This window comes from Narcine bancroftii, chromosome 6 (assembly GCF_036971445.1).
Source record: "Narcine bancroftii isolate sNarBan1 chromosome 6, sNarBan1.hap1, whole genome shotgun sequence".
NCBI classification, from domain to species: domain Eukaryota; kingdom Metazoa; phylum Chordata; class Chondrichthyes; order Torpediniformes; family Narcinidae; genus Narcine; species Narcine bancroftii.
The window spans coordinates 6,569,195-6,590,290 of NC_091474.1; the positions used below are offsets into that span (position 1 = coordinate 6,569,195).

The 21,096-nt window shown below is 40.8% G+C and overlaps 1 protein-coding gene across 9 annotated transcripts in view; it reads right to left on the bottom strand.

Annotated features, from left to right (window-relative positions):
• Positions 1-21,096, bottom strand: part of LOC138735642 (extracellular sulfatase Sulf-2-like) — a 379,836-nt gene that overhangs the window by 274,975 nt on the left and 83,765 nt on the right. For 7 of the 9 annotated variants that reach the window (XM_069883750.1, XM_069883748.1, XM_069883743.1 and 4 more), the window contains one exon: positions 14,951-15,066. The exons of the other annotated variants lie outside the window; for them this stretch is intronic. The gene's annotated coding sequence lies outside the window, so the exon portion shown is untranslated. The remainder of the gene's footprint in view (positions 1-14,950; positions 15,067-21,096) is intronic. 9 annotated transcript variants of the gene reach the window in all.

Genomic DNA, 21,096 nt, shown 5'->3' on the forward strand with positions numbered 1-21,096 from the left:
TGTACCTTAGAGAGCATTCTGGCTGGTTGCATCACTGCCTGGTATGGAGGCGCCAACTCTCAGGACAAGAATCAACTCCAGAGGGTTGTTAACTCGGCCTGCGACATACAGGCACCAAACTTCACTCCCTCGAGTTCATCTACACGAAGCGGTGTCTTAATAATACAGCTTCTATCCTCAAAGACCCCACCTCCCAGGCCATGCTATCTTCACTCTGCTACCATTGGGGAAAAGGTACAGGAGCCTAAAGATGAACACTCAACGGCATGAGGACAGCTTCTTCCCTGCTGCCATCAGATTCCTGAATAATCAATGAACCAGACACTGCCTTACTTTTCATGTATTATAATAATTTTTATTTTATTGATAGTAATGTTGTAAGATGGTCATAATATGTATGTTTGCTCTATGACGCCGCTGCGCAACAACAAATTTCACGACTTGTTCAAGACAATAAATTCCTTGGCTTAAAAGCTCTAGTCTGGTGATGGAATTTTTGATTAAAATTACTCCAATCTTCCAATTCTTGCCGTACAACCCCATCTGATTATTTAGTTAAGTCATCCATGTCTGTGCATCAGTAAATGAAATTATTGTATTCCCAATGCAATTTGCACATCCCAGCTCATCAACTTTATCCAGAATTGCTTGTACATTTAAGTACAGGCATTTCAAGCTTGTTCTATTTATTGGATCAAGCAATACTTTAATTCCTCCTTATGCTGTTATAGCCTTTATTATTTTTCACATGTCCTTTGTTTCTCCTACAGCAAGTGAAGTGCTCTCTAACACATTGCTGTCCCAGATGGAAAAGCATGATGCCTTACATCTATGGACAACATTTTCCAATGGTTTAGAGTGGTCTTCACATAGCCTCCCACAGCTACCATGACTACACTACTTCACACCCTGTCCCCTGTAAGGATTCCATTCCTTTCCCTCAATTCCTCCATCTCCGTCGCTTCTGCTCCCAGGACAAGGTCTTACAAGCCAGATTATCAAAGAACGTGGCTTCCCCTTTACCACCATTAACTTGGCCCTTCCCCTCATAGCCTCCATTCTGTCCAAGCCCCCTCTGTCCCATGTGTAAAAAGGTCAAGATTCCCTTTAATCTCACCTACTATACCACCAGTCTCTGTGTCCAACATACCATCCTGCACCATTTCCGCCCCATTAGACACATCTGCCATTCTCTGTCTTCCACACGGACTGCTCCCTCCATGACTCTATCATCCACACCTTCACATGCACCCATTCTTCCTTCCTCATCAACATTCAGGGCTCCAAACAGTCCTTCCAAGAAAGCAACATTTCACAAGTGAATCTGCAGGGGTCATCTACTGCCTCCAGTGCTCCTATTGTGGTCTCCTCTACATCAGATAGATTGGACGCCAACTAAGAGATAACTTCCTTGAGCACCTCGGCTCTTTCTGCTGCAATAATAACCACCCATTTCAATTCTCCACCCCATTCCCATATGGACATATATGTCCATGGTCTCATGTACTGCCAGACTGAGACCTGCAAATTGCAAGAATACTTCATATTCCAATTCGACACCCTCCAACCAGATGGTATAAGCATTGGCTTCTCTAGTTTTCATTAGCCCATCTCTCCTCCCATCTTTCCTGATGTCCCATTTCCTCTCGCTCTTTCCCTTTTCCCTCTGTCTCCATTCACAGAGCCCAAACAACCTGACTTTCCCATTCAATTCTCACCTTCTCTCTGTCCAGTCCTCCTATCATATCCAATTAATACTTCTTGTCTGACACCAGTCCTCCTCCCCCACCCATTCTTCCCTTCTCCCCACAGCCTTTTATTTCAGGTGCCTGACTGTTTTTTACTCATTCCTTGAAGAAGGGTTTAGGCTTGAAACACTGGTTATATATCTTTACCTCTTTATGGACGCTGCGAGACTGGCTGTGTTCCTCCAGCATTTCTGTGTTTTTATTACAATCAAAAAAGCATGAAGAACTCAAAATGCAAATTTAGCTCACCAGTCATAAAATATAAAACATTGCCTTTGAGACAGCAACATTGCTCCTTAATATACAAGAGATTAAAGGACTGGAAAAGTATACAACTTCTGCTTCAAATAATGATTTTAAAAAGTGTTCCTTTAACAAGTAACGATGAATAATTAATATGTTTATTCCAATATAATTTAAAATCAGATTCATACAATTTTGTAATGGCATACAGATTTTAAATTTTGAATAACAACTTTTTGTTGTCTGGGAGAATGTTTCAAAGAATGGCAACGTACTTTTGACTTTAGACCAATTCTGTGCATTGACTGCTGAGTTTCAATCTAATATTTCATTTCTCTCTATTGTAAGACAGTTTAGAACATTTCTGATGTTTTTTGAAGATGCTAAGTTTGCAGAATGAGGAACATTACTGCTGATTCACTGTGCAGAGGAAGCGAGAATCCTTCAGCATTTAAAAACCATTTTGCCATCAGGTTCATGCTCAAATTGTGAATTCTGATCACCCCATGAGTAATTGCACATTAATCCTAGGAAAAAAGCACTGTTGTGCATGCATTTGAGCTTTGCTGTGTAGCAGTCACACGATGGGAGATGTTCCAAAAGTGATGGTTCACTACAGGAACCATGCTTGAAACGAGTGGAGCAGGTGTGGGGAAAATTGCCTTTGAATGATAGTCAGATACTGAGAACAGACATCACATCCTGATTCAAAGGTGGGCATCTGGGTTAGGAATCTTGAATGCCAGAGTGGTGCTGCATGGAAGATATTACGACGGTCTTGGTAAGAGAGGCACGTGTATGGGGAGATGGTGGTATGGTCTGTGAAAGTTGGGGAATTCACGGTTTCAGCCCTTTTAGGGCAAAGGCGCTTGAAGCTTTACATCAGTGGGCATTTACTCTCCAACTGTGGAGGCAGACGAGGATGACATCCTTCATGTGGTTTGCCTGTCATTTGAGCAACATCTAATTGCAAAAACACTCCCTGTACAGGGAGAATCACAACATAATTACTGGAAGCTTCCTGAGCAATGCAGGGAGTTATTGATTGCATTTAGCTGTTAGATTCAGGTAAAATTCCATTGCATAGTTCATAAAACAACTGTACGTATAAGTTGCAGCTCGGTGTCTCATTATCACACAATCATATTATTTTAATCCAATGTAAAAATCTAAATTGTTGCTAGGAATAATATTAATAACCTCACTCCATTATAATGTGCTGTCTGTGTGTTGCTCAGAATAATTAACACACACTGATTTGATGCCTGATGTCATTGAGCTTCCTTGAAATGGCCCATTCAGAATCTCTCATTCCCTGTGGACTGAAAGGTTGAGAAATAGACACACACTCTTTACAATTTGAGCGACAGTTTCCATATTGCAAATGCTTTTGTTAAAAATTACAGCTGGACAGTAGACTATAACTGCTCAGGCCCTTGCCTTGTTTTATAGCCCCTTTCAGGAATTAGAATTGAGCATTTCAAGCTTGCCTTGATGAAAGATCATGTAATGACATGTTCTCTGTAAGTTGTCTGCAGATATTTGCATAGTATTTTGAATCCCTTATCTTAATCCCTGAAAAAAGTAGAGAAACTAAAGTTACATTAGGAATCCTTCCAATGATATATGACCACAGAAATTTGAAGCAAGTTTTTTAAAAAATGATCAAAATGATTAGAAAACCACTAACAAATAAAGCATTAGAGCAATGGTTCTCAACCTTGCTCTTTCCACTCACATACCACTTTAAGTATTCCATAAGCAATAGGTGCTCTGTGATTAGTAAGGGATTGCTTAAGGTGGTATGTGAGTGGGAAGAAAATGTTTGAAAACCAGTTATAATCGTCCCTCATTGACTCGTTATGTGCACGGTTTCAGAACTCCAAAGGAAATGGGCCAATGGCAATTTTTCTCAAGCAAAATATTTCAGTAACAATTATCACAGTCTTCCCACTCACATCCCACCTTAAGTCTTCTTTCTTTGGCTTGGCTTCGCGGACGAAGATTTATGGAGGGGGTAAAAAGTCCACGTCAGCTGCAGGCTCGTTTGTGGCTGACCAGTCCGATGCGGGACAGGCAGACACGATTGCAGCGGTTGCAAGGGAAAATTGGTTGGTTGGGGTTGGGTGTTGGGTTTTTCCTCCTTTGCCTTTTGTCAGTGAGGTGGGCTCTGCGGTCTTCTTCAAAGGAGGCTGCTGCCCGCCAAACTGTGAGGCGCCAAGATGCACGGTTTGAGGCGTTATCAGCCCACTGGCGGTGGTCAATGTGGCAGGCACCAAGAGATTTCTTTAGGCAGTCCTTGTACCTTTTCTTTGGTGCACCTCTGTCACGGTGGCCAGTGGAGAGCTCGCCATATAATACGATCTTGGGAAGGCGATGGTCCTCCATTCTGGAGACGTGACCCATCCAGCGCAGCTGGATCTTCAGCAGCGTGGACTCGATGCTGTCGACCTCTGCCATCTCGAGTACCTCGACGTTAGGGGTGTGAGCGCTCCAATGGATGTTGAGGATGGAGCGGAGACAACGCTGGTGGAAGCGTTCTAGGAGCCGTAGGTGGTGCCGGTAGAGGACCCATGATTCGGAGCCGAACAGGAGTGTGGGTATGACAACGGCTCTGTATACGCTTATCTTTGTGAGGTTTTTCAGTTGGTTGTTTTTCCAGACTCTTTTGTGTAGTCTTCCAAAGGCGCTATTTGCCTTGGCGAGTCTGTTGTCTATCTCATTGTCGATCCTTGCATCTGATGAAATGGTGCAGCCGAGATAGGTAAACTGGTTGACCGTTTTGAGTTTTGTGTGCCCGATGGAGATGTGGGGGGGCTGGTAGTCATGGTGGGGAGCTGGCTGATGGAGGACCTCAGTTTTCTTCAGGCTGACTTCCAGGCCAAACATTTTGGCAGTTTCCGCAAAGCAGGACGTCAAGCGCTGAAGAGCTGGCTCTGAATGGGCAACTAAAGCGGCATCATCTGCAAAGAGTAGTTCACGGACAAGTTTCTCTTGTGTCTTGGTGTGAGCTTGCAGGCGCCTCAGATTGAAGAGACTGCCATCCGTGCGGTACCGGATGTAAACAGCGTCTTCATTGTTGGGGTCTTTCATGGCTTGGTTCAGCATCATGCTGAAGAAGATTGAAAAGAGGGTTGGTGCGAGAACACAGCCTTGCTTCACGCCATTGTTAATGGAGAAGGGTTCAGAGAGCTCATTGCTGTATCTGACCCGACCTTGTTGGTTTTCGTGCAGTTGGATAATCATGTTGAGGAACTTTGGGGGACATCCGATGCGCTCTAGTATTTGCCAAAGCCCTTTGCTGCTCACGGTGTCGAAGGCTTTGGTAATTCCTTACTAATCACAGAGCAGTGATGGCACAGGGATTACTTAAAGTGGGATGTGAGTGGAAAGAAAAAGGTTCAGAACCACTGAATTAGAGGGAAATTTTAAAAATAAAACACTTATCATGGATCTTTTTGCCCAGAAATTTGGAGTGGAAAATGTAGAAATCTGAATGTAGGTCTATTGGAATCGGATTGTGTGGAGATCTATCATTTACTCACTGCTTCTGATCAAAAGACTCTTCAAACAGAGCTGTTTCATTGCAATAGTGGCTAATCATTTATAAACTTTCCTTTGTATTGCCAAGGTTTTGCTCAGTTTTGATACATTTCCCTACGTTTCAGGTTGGCTGCTGGTAAGTTTCAGAATTTTCACCTGAAAACTAAAGCCTTGAACTAAGTACCCAAGCTCTGCTACCAACGTCCTCTTTATACTCCAGCACTGTAATTTTGCAACAGTTACTTGCTGAGTTTTACAGCACACACACTGGCCGTTTTCACACCGAAGGCAAGCAGTGACCCTTCTTTGTCCCGGTGAAATCCTGGGAATTCAGGACCTCCCGAGTCTTTCACACTACAGTCCAAATTCCTGGGAATTTACCCTCCCTGGCAATTTAGGGGGGGTCCCGCCACCCCCAACTGATGACGTGTTACTCACTCACAGGAGTAAGAATAAGTTCACCCTGCACCCGCCCTCACGCTCACTTGCTCCCCACCGGCCACCGGCCCGCACGCCTTCCCTGCCCCGCCCCCCCACACTTCGGCACATTGAGACAGCAGCACAATGCGGGATGAATGGCCAACTTAATTTCCTATAATCCCTCACGCAGCTGGAACCGCTCTGGGAAATAGGGATTATGTGAGGGATTATGTTTAATGAGGACGGCCATTCATCCCACGTTGTGCTGCCGTCGCGATGTGCCGAAGAAGCCCGCCGTTGTCGGGAGCAAGTATATTTTAATTTTAATCGCCTAGGCAAATGCTGACGTCACAAGGCTGCCCCTGTTCGGCCATTTGCCTCATCACACTGCAGGGAGAGGGAGGTCCGGGAAAATTTCCGGGACCTGGCCCTAACCCTGGACCCATTCAAAATTCCCTGGCCGATCTTTTCACACCACAGGTTCCCGGGAAAATTTCCCAAGAATCTTCATTTTACACTACAGTGTGAAAGGGCCTCCTGAGGAAACTGCATTTATGACCTGTACCAGAGCAGACATATTTCCAATGACTTTATAAAGAAAAAAAATTGTTGTCTGTTCGCTTCAATATTTAGTTTTTAGCAAGTGGGTACATCAAAGTTCCATGCTGTATCCAAACGTTATTTGGCAATGCTCATTGGTTTTCTTTCTTGAAAATACTGCAAAGAAAACTTGGAATAAAAGTTTTGAAGAATATTGTTGGGTTGTTTCAAAAATGGTTGCTAACCAACATTTTTAAATATCTGCTGCCAGCAGCCAGCTAAATTTTCTAATCTGTTTCTCAATCGCAAAACATGTTTGCTTGTTTGTATATTATGTGCAACATTGTCAAGTCCTCAGGGCATTAGGCATTCCTTCAATGGAATTTAGTTCATTCATATTTGTGATTAATATCTAACAAGAATGTACTTGCCTTTATGAACTAGGCCAAATTATATAGAAGACATAATTTATCAAAGAAAAGTTTTTACTTTCAAACTGTGCTGCTCCCTTGTAAATAACCATCATATTTACATTGTCCATTTCTATTAAATGGACAATTCTAGGTCAGTGCGGTTATTGCCAGATAAGTTTTTATTCTTATTCTCTCAGCAAGGTTTTACTTCATCAACCATTTCTCATTAGAAATTCCGAATCTGTATCACCTGTACAATTTTGAAAATTAAAAAATTAAATGTAGCCAAATGATGTTTACTATTTAATTTTGCTACCATAACTTAGAAGTTCCTTATTTAGTTCAGAAATCCTAATGGAAATAAATTTTGCATCAGATGTTATTGTGCAATAATGGCAAAGCAATAAATTGGACATCATTGAATTTGATTATTTCTGCAGAACTCCATAAATAGTCCAGTTTACAATCCACTTGTGGGCCACAAGTATTTTAAGCCAGTGGATTTAATTACAAAAGCAACCAAAGTGCACATCCCTAATCTGTGATGGGTTTATGTGGAAAGCACAAATATTTTAAGAAGATTGATAAATAAATATTTTATCAGTGTTATTCCTAGAGGATCGTCATTCAACAAAGGAAAAGAGGGATTTTCACATTTTAATAGTGCATTTTAATTAATTTGATCTTTGTACTTTTATTCTCTATGTTCTATTTTATTAAAAGATATTTTGCCCTAATCACATTGAGAGGCTTACCTTGAAGCAAAATAAAAATAAATTGCATCAAAGTGATTGGAAACCCACTTACAAACAAAGCATCAGGGGGAAATTTAAAAAAAAATTATGATCTTTTTGCACAGAAATTCAATGTTCCTCCAGATTGAGGATACTTCACCATGAATATCTAACATCTGAACCTTCCTGATTGATCTCCCATGTTGGACGTTGTCAAAGGCCTTACTAAAGTCCATATAGGCTTTCCTTCATCAACTTTCCTTGTAACCTCCTCAAAAAACTCTGTAAGATTGGTTAAACACGACCAACCACACACAAAGCCGTGTCGACTATCCCAAATCAGTTTCTGGCTATCCAAATAATTGTATATCTGATTTCTTAGAAACCTTCCAATAAATTACCCACTACTGATGCCAGGTTCACCAGTCTATAATTTCCAGGAGCCTTTTTTAAACAACAGAACAATGTGAGCTACCCTCCAATCTTCTGGCACCACAACTGTGGCTAAGGATATTTTAAATATTTCTGCTAGAGCCCCTGCAATTTCTACACTCGCATCCCTCAAGGCCCAAGGTAATATTTTGTCAGGTCCTGGGATTTATCCACCTTTATTTCCTTTAAGCAAGCCCTTCCTCCTCTTTAATCTGTATAGGTTCCATGACCTCACTGCTTGTTTCCGTTACTTCCCACAACTGTGCCAGTTCCTGAGTGAATATTAATGAAAATAAAATTTTAAGATCTCCTCCATCTTTTTGACTCCAATACAAAGCCGACCAATCTGATATTCAAGGGGACCAATTTTGTCCCTTACTATCCTTTTGCTCTTAATATACCTGTAGAAACCCTTAGAATTTTCTTTCACATTGTCTGCCAAAGCAACCTCATGTCTTTTTTTAGTCTTCCTGATTTCTTTTGTGAAATAAGTTTTTTGTTTATTTTACTTAACCTTAATATTTCAAATTAACATCTGGCATTTTAAGTGAAGTCATTTATTATCATCTGATTGCACAAGTACAACCTGACAAAACTGCGTTCTCCGGTCCTCGGTGCAAAATACGCAGACGAATAACCAGACACAGCACACATACATACGCATGACAGGTATTCATATCAACAAAAAATAAATAAATATTGGTTTATGAATATGAGACCCTTGGGTGGTTAGTGTCAGCAGTTCCTTTGGTTGTTCATCATTCACACGGCCTGCAAGAAGCTGCTCCTCAGTCTGGTGGTGCAGGCTCTGACACTCCTGTTTATCTTTCCTGACAGCAGTAGCTAAAAGATGCTGAGTGTGGGGTGGAAGGAGTCCTCGATGAATTTGCGCGCCCTCTTCAGATGAGGAGCCCAGTACATCACATTAATGGGGGAAGGGAGACTCCATTGATCCTTTCTCTCACATGTATGGTTCTGTGGATTGACCTCCAATCAATTTCTCTGCAGCAACCATGTGATGCAACTGGGCAAGGCATTCTTGATAGAGCTCCTGTAGAAGGTTGATATAATAGTGGCCGGTAGCCTTGCCCACTTCATTCCTCTCAGGAAGTGTAGTCGCTGTTGCACTTTCCTGACAAGTGAAGAGATGTTGTTTGTTCACGTTAGGTCAACTAGTAAAGTGAACTCCAAGGAACATGGTGCTCTCCACTACAGAGTTATTGATGTTAGTGAATAGTGATCATTCCTGGTCCTCCTGAAGTCCATGGTCATCTTTTTCTTCTTGTCCATGTTAAGACTCATGTTTTTACTCCTGCATCATATCTCAAGATTTTCCACGTCTTCACTGTAGTGCGACACATAGTTAATGCTGATGTGGCCAACTACTGTTGTGTAATCTGCAAACTTGATGGCACTGTTGAAGCTAGATCTGATGATGAATTTATGGGTCAGTAGTGTGAACAGGTGTGAGCTGAGTACACAGCCTTCTGGCGCATCTTGAGAGTGATGGTGCTCGATGTTCTGTTACCGACCCAGACAGACTGTGGTCTTTTTGTTAGGAAGTTCAGACTCCAGTAACAGAGAGGGATGTTAAGTGCCATTGACGACGGCTTCTCCACCAGTCTGAAGTCGATGAACAGCAGCCTGACGTACGGGGCATCATTCTCAAGGTGGGTTAGGATGGAGTGAAGGGACAGGCTCTCACATCATCTGTGCAATGGTTTCTTCTCTTGGCAAATTCAAATGGGTCCAGCATCTCTGGGAGATGTGCTTTGATGTGTTCCATCACCAGATGACATAGGCCTTGAGGACTGTTATTGTTGTTATTAATGAGAGATCTCAACAATGGAACATAGTTAGAAGGGGACATACACTTAAACCAGAGAGGAATTTCTTCTTGCAGAGGGTAGTAGAATTTGCAGTAAAAGGTTGTGGATGGAAGATAACTGGAAATATTTAAAGAGGAAGTAGATAATCTTTGAAATGAGGTTTAAAATGGTACAAATGAGGACCAGTCTTAATCATATACAATGGCAAGGAAGGCTTCAGGAACCTAGTACAAGATTGGGCAGCAGACCATTCAGAACAAATCCAGACAAGCAGAAGTTTGAGCCTTGCACAATATAATCAGGAAGATTTTAAAACATTGAAGCAAAGTTAGAATGATCAAGACTGGTTAAGAGAAACAGTGAAAAATGTTTGAAATCTTGGAAGGGTAACTTCCATGAAGATATAAGGTAGGTGGTGAGGCATCAGACTTTATTTAAACTGAGAGCAAGGTAATATAATGGTGGGTGATTTACTCTTGCTTCCTCTCCAAGTCTAACATTATTCCTAAACAATAAAATAACAAGAAAACACATGGGGCTGATCAAACGAAAACTTTTGGTTGACGATAAATAGTGGGTACTCTCTTCCTATTCGTTTAAGTTGATGGTAAGAATGAAGCCAAGAAGATATTTCAGGATGGAGTACAGGGAAAGCTGGTGGTAATTCAACACTGAGAGGGTCAGGCCCTCTTGGCAGGCATTGCAGATTCCTGAGGAAAATCGAAGAAGAAATTAAAGGCTCAGATTCCTTGAAAATGAGTCATGAATAATTGTCAAAGAAAGACCTCTGTTCAAGAGCAAGAAAAGGAGAAACTGTATTTTTTTTAGATCATTCAGAACAGGCAACAGCTAACTTTCTTTTTTTTTAATTTTATTTTTCACACTATGAACCAGACTGACCAAAATACACACAATTTCCCTCTTGAATATACACAGTGTCATTTTCTCCCCTTTCCCCTCCTCCCTTCCCTCCTCCTTCACCACCCCTCCCCACCCACTCAACTTTCAACCTATACGATACATTAAACCCATTAAACAATGTCATCACACAATGAAAATAAACAAGAAATTTGTGTCATCTACTTTTACACACTGGGTCAGTTCATTTCATCTTCTTCTCCTTCTGTCATTTTAGTTGGTGGAGGTCCGCGGTAGGACTTCTCTGTTGTGTTCCATGTACGGTTCCCAAATTTGTTCGAATACTGTGATGTTATTTCTTAAATTATATGTTATTTTTTTCCAATGGAATACATTTATTCATTTCCATGTACCATTGCTGTATTCTCAGGCCATCTTCTAATTTCCAGGTTGACATAATACATTTTTTTGCTACAGCTAAGGCTATCATAATAAATCTTTTTTGATTTTTAAGATAAAAAATCTTGTAAAAAGTATGCTTTTATAAAGGACTGTTGTAGTAGATAGTGTTGGGCGCTATCCGTAGCCCCAATAATGACATAGACAAAAGGCTGAGGGTAACGATAGGCTTTATTGTACGAGAGACTGCTGGCACGGGTCCAGGCTAGGAAAATGAGCGGGAAGGAGAGGGGACTCGACCTTTATGGCCTGGGGTCACATGGGCAGGAGCAGGGAGGCGTCAAGGACAGGAAAACAGGAAGACACCCGGAGGGTGGGCCAGCCAGTGCACATAATCATATCACCAAACATAGATTTGAATAAAGTACGTTGTAAATAAAAAATATATATTTATTTGCAGAACAGAAAGTATAGTTGTGGAGAGGCAGGCAATATTGTATATCTGATTTTCAAAGACAGTTTAAACTGTATGATTTTGGACTGGATAGATATAAATAGTGGTGTTTCTTTGAGGCTACTGTTTTATTCAACACATGCAAATGATCTAGACTCTTATACAGTTCAAGTTGTAAACCGTGCAGAAATAGAAATAGTTTACTGTGGAAAAAAAGACATCAAATAAAATGAAGAAGAAAATGAACTCGTGTTCAATGGCGTCAAAAGTGAGCTGATATAAGTGAAAAGAAAAGTTAAGGAGAGAAAATATTTACTCATCAGTAAAGCTTCGAAAGGAGAAGAGATATAGAGGTGCAAGGATATTTTAGCCAAGAAATTCTGTCACGTTTATGCTCTATCCCAATGAATTTTATCCAAAAGCAGATCACTAAATAGAATCTGCACATTCTGTGTCCTCTGTTTATGTGGGATCACTATGTATAGAGGCTCCTTGATATATTCAGTAATGTCAGCTGCACAAATGCATAATTGATGACATTGTTGTGTACATCATGTAAATTGTTAGCAAAATACGCATGTCACCGACACTGAGAGGCTTTAGAGAAAGCTACACAAGTGTTGTTCAAGGGCTCCATCCTTATGAGGTCCATAGTCACTGAGTTGATCAGAGCAACAATGCTTTTATACACAATTACCTAATTCCCTGAAAGTGGCGTCATAGGTGGATAGGGTTGTAAAGAGAGCTTATGGCATATTGGCCTTCATAAATCAAAGTATTGAGTATAGGAATTGGGATATTATGGTAAAGTTGCGTAAGAGATTGGTGAGGCCAAATTTGGAGTATTGTCTGTAGTTTTAGTCACCTAACGACAGGAAAGATATCAATAAGATAGAAAGAGTGCAAGAAGATTTACTAGGTTGTTGCCTGGAACAGAGTTACAGGGAAAGGTTAAACAGGTTAGGAGGAACCATACATGGAACATAACAGAGAGGGCTTGCCTCGGACCTCCACCGGCTAAAATGATAAGAAGACAAAACGACTTGATTCAGTGTGTAAAAGTTGATGACACATTTTTCTTCTTTATTTTTCATTGTGTGAAGACATTATTTTATGGTTTTATTGTATATGTTGAATATTTATTGGTTTTGGAGGGGGGTGGGAAGGGGGGAGGGAGAATAGGGGGGGGAAAAGGGAGAAAATGCCACTGTGTATATTTAATGAGAAACATTTGTATATATTTTGGTTGATATGGTTCACAGTGTGAAAAAAAATCAATATTTAAGAATTTGGGCAGCGGTATGGAGGGCTATGGATTGGGTGCAGGTCAGTGGAACAGCAAAAAAAATGTTTCAGCCCAGACTATAAAGGCCAAAGAAGCCTGTTCTGTGCTGCAATGTTCTATGGTCCTACATATTTATTTCCAGGTTAAATACATCAATTGCTTAAACTCCAAAATCCAAAACCTCACAGTGTCTTTTCTTTTTTTCTGGAGAGGGCTGGTTTTATCCTACCAGTCACAACTCCATCATGTGGCTCCTCTTAAATATTAAAATTGAGCCCACATTTGCCACTGCAGTTGACAGCTTGTTCCACACTCCCACCACTCTTGTGTGTGGAGAAGTTCAAAATGCATTATGAGCAGCTCTATCAGTGAGAGTGAGAGACAGATACCCTTATGTGGTTCCTGCAGACACTGCTTACTGCAGTCTCTAAAACCCAGGCCTTGATGCAGCTTAACAATCAGGCCTCAAGAATCCACAAAAGACAAGGAAATATTCAGCGAATGCAAAGTCTGGAAGAGAATGAATCCTGCTCCCAGCATCACATGCAAGGAGGGTGGGCTGCAGTGATTCAATTTCCTCCATTTACCTTCTGTCCATACCACAATCTCATTTCACATTCAACAAGTACCATCCCCTCTGTTGCCCTTCCTGAATCCCTCCTTCGTCTTCCAATTGCCATTCCCAGTTACTTCAATCTGGCATCAGAGTGCATTTGCTGATGTCTGAGGCTTAATATCAGGACAGCCTCACTCTCTCTATTCAGAAAATTAAATTATAGCCCACTAGATCCAGTTTTAATTTTAGCACAAAAAAAATCAGCAATCTGTTGGTCTGCGCACCAAAAAGAAACAAAAACATTCCTTTTCTTTTCTTTCTGGTATGTAGATCGACAGACTGGCTGTGTGGAAGCAAGAAGCACTGCCTGATATTAAAAGCATTCATTCCAAATAAATGCAAGTGTTAAATTGTCCTTTTTGATATGACTACACTTCAGTTGATAACCTGCCTTTTGTCTCAGCCTTCCTTGTTCATAGATAGTTAATTAAAAGGTTTATCAGAGAATAAAACACTGTCAGTTATGTGATGAATCATGACTTGAAAATGCATACGTCTTCATGTCCAGGATGTGCTTGTTTACTTGACCTTTCTGGGAAATGCACAAATCATTCAAAATAAAGACTTGAACAATGCATATTGCGAAGAACAGCAATGACATTGAGAAATGCTAAGATTTATATTACTAAAAAGTGATTCTATTATCTGAGCAGAGATATTCAACCTTAAAAGCACCACGTAACAAGATGACCTGCTACTACCAAACATCTTACATAATTGCAGCAAAAGTCACAGAACTCAACTTGCATTATTTCTGAATGTGGCCAGAGAAATTATTGTCAAATATATTGAAAATCAAGAGGCCTTATGTGGACAAGCCATAATACACTGTAAAACCAATACAGTAAATGCCAGAAACCAGAAACTAAAGCAGGAGAGGTTGAGAGTATTCACGAGCTCTGGCTGCACCAGCAGATCGGTAAATAAATCATATTTATGTCACTGGATATTGTACATTTGCTACCACATATGTTTTTAGTCTAAGTAAATAACAATCTAGCAATATAAGTATATTTTCATTGATTACTGGTTGCAAATTAATAATAGATATTCAAATTAGTTTTGAAAAAACTCCTACCACACATCTTGCCAAATATCACTGACCATCGCCTACCAACTAAAGCTCAAAAAAGGCTTGAAGATTCTGAATGGAAATCAGAAGATGTCGTTGTGGAGTGTGCAGGACCCCATAACAGACATTACTATCACACAAAATGGCAAAATAAAGCTGTTCATTGGTGTCCAATACCGATTTCAAACTTCATACTCCAAATAACTTCCCACAACTTGGCATGTCATAGCCTGGGCTAATTAAAGGAATGTTGGCTTACTTATTCCAGCTGCCGGTGAAACCAGTGCAATCCATAAATTGCTTCCAACTATTGAAATAAAAAATAGTACTGGAAATCTGAGATGTAAATAGCAAGTGCTGTTACCTATAGTCCATTTGGACATTCTCCAGGTCTTCAGCCCAAATCGTTAACTCTTCCTTTTTCCACAGGCACTGCATGACTTGCTTAGTCTCCCCAACATTTTCTGTTTTTATTTCCATCTAAAACAAAAATGTTGTTTACATTCAGTTACATTATTCAGTTTTGGTGCCCTTGCTAAATACATACAGTCAGAGAACAGCAGGCTTTGAAGATTATCCAATTTATTTTTTTATAAATATACTGTTCCTTCCATGAAAACGTGAACCTATTTGCTTCCAAGGGGTAAAAATAGACAAGACATGTAGGCAGTAAAGGTGAGTAAAACATGAAGGTCTGCAGACACTGTGGTTGAAGTAAAAACATGATGCTGGTAAAACTCAGCAGGTTAAACGTGTCCTTTATGTAGCAAAGATAAAGATAAATAACCAACGTTTCGGGCTTAAGCCCTTCATCAAGATAAGAAAAGAATGTAGGCAGGTGCCTGAATAAAATGCTGGGGGGTGGGAGGAAGTGGCAGGGGGAGGAGCATAGTTCTAAAGGTCATAGGTGGATAAGGGAGGGAAGGTGCAGCAGCAAGGTGGGGGAGGAGGGATGGCTCTGTGAATGAAAAGAGGAGGTGGAGAGCTGGAGGAAAGGAGACAAAAGGAAAGGGAAGCGAGGAAGAACAGAGAGTAGGCTAGCAGAAACTGGAGAAGTCAATGTTAATGCCTTCTGCAGTAAACACGAGGCCAAATAGCACAGCTCCTTAGCACTCATTTTTGGCAACAGCCAGTACCAACCAGTTCTGAAATAGTGTTCAATGCACAAGTGCATATTTGAGACACACTTCATGCTGGTTTTCACATTGATGAAGGTGTTATTACCAGTAAAGATGATACCCTGAGGGATGAGAGCTCCATTGCACTGAATCTCAGAAGTGCATGCATTAATTAGATATAGACAATCTCTGTGGATACACCTTGCAGGATTCACCTTGACTGAATGAATAAAAGGAACCACGCTAGCTGCCAGAAGAGAGCAGTGAATGAAGATAATGTCACCAGGAGGTCTTTGACAATGGAAACATTGAAACCTCAATCTTTATAAAAGAAATTTCAGATTTATTCATTTTAATTCAGCTCACTGGTTTGTATCATTCCTGTCCCCACACCCCAAATCCTTACCTTGATCTTATCAGGTAGTTCTATTGTCGGGGATTGAACCTCATTTGAGTACTGTACTTTGTCACTGCCAAAAAGCTGGAGGCAGCAAAGAAGAAGGTGACAGTGTCTGGGGGATGGGGCTTATAGCTGCTAACTGGGCATAATTTTAAGCAATGAAGCAAGGAAGTTTAAATGTTGAGAGTCTGGGAATGATAATGTTGAGATCTGCGACAAGTATTGTATCAATATGGCAATCCAGCAGGTGCTTGGATTTTGGCAGAAATCAATCTTCAAGGAAGAGTCTGTAAAACAGCTGTGAGCTATAGAAGCTGCAGTTGTTCAAAGCTGTCACAGAAATAATTATCACTCAGAAAAGGGAGATCGCTGTGAAGGACTCCTGTGACAGTCAAAAGTGCAGAGAACAGGTTATGAATTTCAGTGAAAACATCATTGCACTGATACGTGCCAAAGTCCACTTAGGATCATTGCTTTCTGAATACCTAGGGTGGCTATATCTCTGATCAAAGAAACATGAGACCAGGAGGTTACGATTTTTGCAGATGCATGTGCACAGAGGGATTTTAATCAGATATTCAATGGAATGAAAGCATTTTATACATAGGAAACTTTAATAGACTTTTACAGATGCTCTTTACTTGGTGATGGGTTTGATCCAAGAAGCTCAATTAGTAATGTCGAAGAATTTATTTGGTGATGGATTTGGTTTTAAGCCAATTCTCTATTGATCTGACCACAGCTCTTTAGTGTCTTTTCCCATCAAATGCTTGATCTCAGTGAGATAAAATGCAACTTCAGCAGCAAGTAAAATAGCCAAGAGCACATCCGTTATCTGAAGATCTCTTGATTCTTCAGTTCAATATTTTATATTTTGAACATTATTACCAAGAACTTTAAACCATAATTAATGCTTATAAAAACAAGATCACAAGAAAATGCAGGAACCTGAAGCAAAAACAAACAAATTAATGGAGGTCCTCAGATGGTTGAGAAGCATTTGTGGAAGGAAAGGAATCGTTGAAGTTCAGGGTTGAGACAATGACCATTTCTTTCCTTTCACAGAACCTGCTTGACCTATTGAGTTTCTTAATGATCATTTTCATTGGTCTGAAGCTTAACATCTGAAACACAATTTTGCATCATTTAACTCCTTAATCATCTCCCAATGTATTTTTCCTTCTTTCTAATTCCTCCAATACAATTCTGTTCATTTCAAAATCTTATGCTAGCAACTACACTGAATATGGAAGCAGATTACTACTTTGTAGAAAATAATGATAAATTCCTCAGACCTCAGGTCTATCCTCAATGTATACATTCTAATACTTTAGATCAATGGTTCTCAACCTTTTTCTTTCCACACACATACCACTTCAAGTAATCCCTATGCCATCAATGCTCTATGACTAGAAAGGGATTACTTAAAGAGGGATGTGAGTGGAAAGGGAAGGTTCAGAACTACTACTCTAAACGCAATTGCTACTGAAATATTTTGCTTGAGAAAAATTGTCATTGGCCCATTTCCTTTGGAGTTCTGAAACCGTGCACATAACGAGTCAATGAGGTGCGATTAAAACAGCGGTTTTCAAATGTTTTCTTTGCACTTACATACCACCTTAAGCAACCCCATACTAATGACAGAGCACCAATGGCATAGGGATTACTTAAAGTGGAATGTGAGTGGAAAGAAAAAGTTTGAAAACCACTGCTTTAGATTATTTCTGTGTGCGTATATATATCTATATATATATATAGATATATCTATATATATATATAGATATATATATATAGATATATATATATATCTATATATATATATATATATACATATTTATATTTATTTGAACATGAATCAAAAACATTTAAAATGACAGCTTGTTGCTGAATTGCATCCCACTGGTATCATATGTCAAAACCGCATTACATTATTTTAAATTAGAAAAATGCAGCACAGAACCAAACTCTTTGGCCCACTGTCCACACCAGCCATCAACCACGCATTTACTCTCAAGTCAAGTTTATTGTCATCTGATTGCACAAGTCCAACCTGATGAAACAGTGTCCTCTGGTCCTCGGTGCAAAACATGCAGACACAGAACCAGACATAACACACATACAGACAAACAATGTCGGACTAGTATTTATATAAATAAATAGTAGATTAATATTGTTTTGTGGAAATCCAGTTTGCATATTTTTTATTTTGACCAGTGTTTCCCAATCATAGGCACAACGTAATGGTTGGGGATTTTACCGTTGTGAGGAGCTGAAATGGCAGCTGCAACCGCATGCACCCTCTTTTTTTTGCAGCATGCAACATTAATCCCATTTTTAAAGTGTACCTGCCTTCCAAACAACATCCTCCAGATCCTACCACTCACATATAAATGAAGGGCAGTTTACAGAGGCTAATTCACCTACCAAACTGGACATTGGAGCAACCCCAGCTCTTAGAAGAAATGTACATGGTACAAGCAGAACTTGCAAGTTGTGGCCAGGCTGCACCACAGTTCCGGGCTGAATCCAGGTCTCCAGAGCTGTGAGGTATCAGATCTACCAGGCTGCACCACTGTGCTGGATCACACTCTCAATCCTCAGCAACATGCTGCAAGGAATAATCGACAGTGCACCGAAGATCTCCTCATCAATGCCCTGTTTAGGATTTGCCAGATCCACTCGACTTCAGACATTACCTCAGCCTCGATCCAAATATGGATTAAAGAGCTGAATTCCAGAAGGGACGGAAGAATTAAACTCTAGCACGTGACTGATTGCGTCATCAAGGATCACTGGATAAAATGAAATCAGTCTCCATCAAAAATGAACTTTCCAATGATTGAAAGCATCCCTGGCATGAAGGAAAGTGATCAATATTATTTATAACCATTATAACAATTACAGAACGGAAACCAGCCGTCTCAGCCGTTCTAGTCCGCACCGAACCAAGTACTCTTCTCTCGTCCCACCTACCTGCACCTTGCCTATAATCCTCCATTCCCCTCCTATTCTCCCAGTCCCAGGACAAGGCTGTAGGAGCTTCTCCAGGCAGTATTCAAGGGTCAACCATATTCTGCTACATCATCAATGACTTCCCTTTCATCAGAAGTGGGCAAGCATTTGGATAGTTGTGCAATTAAAGTGCTAGAAAATAGAAAAGTGAAACAAGAGAGACTCTATCCACCTACTCTTGACATTCAATTGTGGTATCTTAGCTCGATCTCCAACCTTTAACTTTCTGATGGTTACTGCTGACAGAAATTTAAATGTGACTAGCCACAAAATATCATGAAATCAGCCACAAAGCAGATTCAGTATCTTTGGAGGATGACTCACTTCCTGCTTGCTTCGAGAATGCACAAGTCAGAAACAATATGGAACACTCTCTACTTGTCTGATTTAGGGCAACCCCAATAGGAATCAAGAACATCACTATTCACAAGCACATCCACCATGCAATACATTCATTCCCTCCATCTCCAGCACATAATGGCTACAGCAGTTGCTTGCATGGACTACTCTGATAGAATGTCCCTAACCTGTAGCCTCTACCACCAAGAATGACAAGAACAGTGAGGAGGAGTCATTGTTTCCAATTCGCACTGACTATGTTCTTCTGACGAAGAAGTCAAGGATCCAGTTGCAGAGGTGGGTCCAGGATCCCAGGTTTTGAAATGTGTTGGCCAGCACTGATGGTATGATGATGTTGCTGTTGTCTAGGTGATCCAGAGCTGTAATATGTGAATTGAGGAAGAACACGTAGCTTCCCTTCTGTCTGGAAAATTTTGGATTGTGGGTGGTCACGTGTCTTCCCTGTCTGAAATTTTTTTGCAAGTCACATCACCTGTCAATCAAGGTTGGACTCTGGCCACCCATTAGTGCACACCTTGCCACTGGCTCATTTAAATGACTGTGTCATCATTGCCCAGACACTCAGCTCAGATCAGTATAAAACATCGATGTCTTAAACACTTCGTACTCTCTGCCTCTTGGTCCAAGTTTCAGACATTGCTTCACGCCAGGTCACTACTGTGGACATTGCTGGAGGAGTCATGCGTAAGGTGTGCCCTAAACTTTAGCTGAGCCGCAGTACTGCGATAGAGATCAGTGCTTGCGCAGAGCCGCACCACCATTGATACAGGGAATCGATGGGAGTGTGTTTGAAAGTCCCTGACTGTGAAGTTGGACACATGTGGTAGTGTGTAGAAGACAGGCGGCCACTGTTTTTGGACTCCAACCTGGGTCCGATGTCAATGTCTATGTAGTTGTTTAGTGGTAGAATAATTAAGTATCATTTGATGTCTTCCTCTATTTGTTTCCCATATTTTCATTAAAGTTACCTTTGATTGTAAAACTTGTGTCCAGACTCTTTGCTCTGTGAACCCACCGAGCATGATACTTTCCCAAATGCAACAAGAGCTGAGTAGGGAGCCAATGTGCAATTGTGGGAGAAGGCGAATTACAGTGTGTCCAGATCTTTAGTTAGGTATGAGTTAATTCTGGCCATGATCAACCTCTCAAAGTATTTCATCACAGTAGACGTCAGTGCTACTGGGTGATCGTTATTGAGGCAGCTCACTCTGCTCTCCCTGGGCACCGGGATGATTGACGCCCTTTTGAACGAGGTAACTATAGCAATGAGAGATTGAAAATATCAGTGAACACTCCAGCTAGTTGACTTGCACAGAGCCTGATGCCTTGTGAGGGTTCACCCTCTTGAAGAACATTCTAATGTTGGCCTCAGAGATCGATATCACAGGTTCATCAGCTTCTGCAGGGATTCTCATTGGCGCCATTAAATTATCCTTTTCAAAGCTAGCATAAAAGGTGTTCATCTCATCGGGTAGTGAAGCATCACAGCCATTTATGATGTTTGGCTTTACTTGTAAGAGGTAATGGCCTGCAATCCCACCCATAGCTGGGCTCTTACTCTGTCCCTAACCTCTTTGCTGCTGAGCTAGCCTTCTGTCCTTCCTGTATTGATCTTAAACA